Consider the following 3,468-nt stretch of genomic DNA (forward strand, 5'->3'; position numbering starts at 1 on the left):
CTAGTTTGGGCACGAGGGGCAATGAAACCTACCTCAGAGAAGCAGAAATGTTTTTGTATGGGAATCTGCTTAGGAACAGGATAATGGAGCTGTTGACATTCCTTTACCAGATGGTCTCTTACCCTCTGCTTTCTAGAAACAAGAACATCGTTTCAGGACACTGGAGGACTCCAGGTCACCGCCGGAGTCAGGGACAGGAGACAAATCCTGGCCAGAGGCCTCTGCCAAGGTGATCACAGTAAACACCTCTCTTAGCAACACTTCTGCTTTGCAGGGGGGCTCAAAATCCTGCCACCTGAAGAAAGTGACTCTTAACTCTATAGGGATGCCAGAAGCTCCTTCTTGCTAGCCAATAACACTACAAAAAGCCTTTCTAAATTTAGCTGGAAATGTGTAGAACTTTTGGCAGAAGTTGGGAATTCATAGGGGACTCCATACTAAAAGGTCATTTTCTGAATGCAAGCCAATCTAATATGAATTCCAGGTTTACATCTGAGGGGCAAGGCGGGGGGGCCATGAAGGTGGTGATGGAGATGAAGGCTGAAATGGATGTAGAGACAGAGATGGAGATGGAGGTGGGGATGAAGACAGCAATAGAGATGGAGATGGAGATGCAAGGGCGATGTGTCCTCCCTAAAACTGTCAAGGAAGAGGGACCAGTAGTGAATGGCTCTCTTCTCTCTACCCCGGGACCTAAGATGAATTTTCTGCAGTACAAATGGCAAACTTCACTGGGCTGGAGGAAATGTAGGTGAAAGGATTTGTAAATGAGGCACAGAATCCTTGTTGAGACACCTGATGAAAAGTCTTCTTCCAGAATATGTGAAGTGAAGTTGCTCAGTCGTGTCTGACTCTTTGTGACCCCATGGACTGTAGCCTACCAGGCTCCTAGGTCCATGGGATTTTCCAGGCAAGAGTACTGGAGTGGGTTGCCATTTCCTTCTCCAGGGGATCTTCCCGACCCAGGGATCGAATCAGGGTCTCCCGCACTGCAGGCAGACGCTTTACCTTCTGAGCCACCAGGGAAGCTTCCTAAATATATATTTATTTAAAACAACAGTAAGGATTTTGTTTATTGTTACAGGACTTCAATGATATATTCTTTCCCTCCCACTCAATTCCCTTTTTTTCCCTCCAGAGGATAAATATTGAATACCTTCAAAGCTGGATGTGGATGGCAAGAGGGCAGTTTAGCACAGGTATGTCTAAGCTGTGGCAGGCAGGGGTAGAACTTTATCAAAGAGCCAATAATGAAACAATTCCTCAGCTCTTCTTTTACTGAGTCAGCTCTCAATAGGTTTACAAGAAACTACAGCCAGTTAACAAGGAAGAATGCCATGAGAAGGAAGAAGGAGGCCCAGAGCCATGTCTGGGTTACGGAAAGGATTTTGAATTTGCAGAATATCACAGATGATAACATTCGATCACAAAGAGTGAAATGCCTTCTGAAATCACATACATGCACATATACGAATATAAACATGCAGGATGTCTTTTTCTAGATGTAGATAAGTGGAAGCTGACAGTGGAAGGCTGAGGCTTAAACAGAAGCTCTTCCTGTGGAAAGAGAGGCTGTTAATAGCATTATAGAACTAGGTATGAAAACTGGGAGCTCTGTTCTGCAATACTCACTTCACAACTGCTCTGATTATTTTGTCTTTTGCTACCTCCAGGTGTTCAATCTTATCTGGTGGGGAGTAGGAGGTACCTGTCAATACTTCCGCCTGCCTGTCCAGTCTTATATCCTCCACCCTTTCCTTCACCCCGCTTTCCCAGGAAACTTAGACTCATGCTTTTTCCCTCTGTTCCACCTTTCCCTCCTAACAGTCTCCCTACCAGATGTAAATATGCTTGTGTCTTCCTTCACTTCCTGACTCATCATTACCCACCATTTTCATTTTCAATCTCCCATTCATTCCTTAGCCCACTTCAAACTACTTCTGGATCTAAGTACTCCAGGATTTTAAGCTTCCTCTTATACTTGATATTACTGATCACTCCTTCCTGAATCCTTCTCCCCTGGTTTTCCTTCTTCCTCTTGGCAGCTCTTTCTCAGGCTCATCTTTTTGTATTAATTCAGTGCTGAAGTTCCTCAAGCCTGGCTCCAAGCCATGTTTTCTTCTCATTCAGTACCTTTTCTCACTCAGGCCTTGGCTAACTGATCCACCCCCAAGGCTTTAAGTCATCACTGTCTATCAATGATTCTTCTCTTATCCACCTGATCCCAGCTCTGAATACCACCTTCCAACCTGGCATCTCTTTGGGGCAGATCAAAACCTTCAAACTATTTGCTCTCACAATCTTTCCATGCAACCCCTGTTCTCTTCCAAGATTCCCATCTCAGTGAACCAGTACACACATCCCATCTTTGGCCACATGCAAAAAAACTTAACGACTTTTCCATAATAACTCCGTTTCCTTCACTGCCCACCTAAATCCATCACCAAGTTCTGTGTATTGGATCTCCCAGAGGGTCCTTTGACTGTTTCCATGACCACCACCCTAGAGCAAACCTCCACCATCTGCCATCTAGACTACTTCTGTGTCTACCTGGCCTCTTTTCAACAAGTAATCTTTTCAAGATGCCATTCTGACCATGCCACACACTTTGCTACAGCATGCCAGGTGCTTCCCATTGCACTTGGGATGAAGACAAGCTTTTCAGCCTGTGTAGTATGGCTGTACTAGGCTTGGTTCCTTTATAATCTTTCAAACATCGTCTCATAGCTTCCTCTTCCTTGCTTTTCCAGCAGCACTGGTCTTTTCCTCGATTTATCAAACTCACCCTGCTCCCTGTCATCACATGACTCTTGCACACTAAATTACCTCTGTCTGGAACAAATATTTTTAGCCTGGTTGAATCTGTTCTCAGTTCAAGAGGCAGTTCCTCAAGGAAGACTTTCCTGGCTTTATTAATTTCATCAACTGGTTCCATAATAATATGTATCCATATCGTTTTGTATTATAATGCAGTGATCATTTTGCATTTGCTTACTGTTATTATTTCTATATTATAATGATTAAGTCTGTAAGCTCCATCCTATTTCCAGTGTTAGCAAAGTACTTGGCACAGAATGGGCATGCAATAAATATTTATTTGAGAAATAAAGCAAGGAAGGAAATAAAGAAGCCTGAGAGAGAGGGAGGAATTAGGAAGAGAATGAACAAATGAATTTATGTTTCATTTCAGAATCACTGGAAACAGGCCAGCCCAACATGACATGGAAGACTACCTGAATTCACTCCTTTATTCAATAAATATGTATTATTCATTACTAAAGTAATATACTTTTTTCTGATTATGAACACAATTTGGAAACCACGGGGAAATACTTAAAATATAAAAGAAAACCAATTCATAGTCCAATGATGAACTACTGTTAAAATCAATTCAGTTCAGTCACTCAGTCATGTCCGACTCTGTGATCCCATGGACTGCAGCATGCCAGGGTTCCCTGTCTATCACCA

The sequence above is a fragment of the Bos indicus x Bos taurus genome, chromosome 28 (assembly GCF_003369695.1).
Source record: "Bos indicus x Bos taurus breed Angus x Brahman F1 hybrid chromosome 28, Bos_hybrid_MaternalHap_v2.0, whole genome shotgun sequence".
Taxonomy (NCBI): domain Eukaryota; kingdom Metazoa; phylum Chordata; class Mammalia; order Artiodactyla; family Bovidae; genus Bos; species Bos indicus x Bos taurus.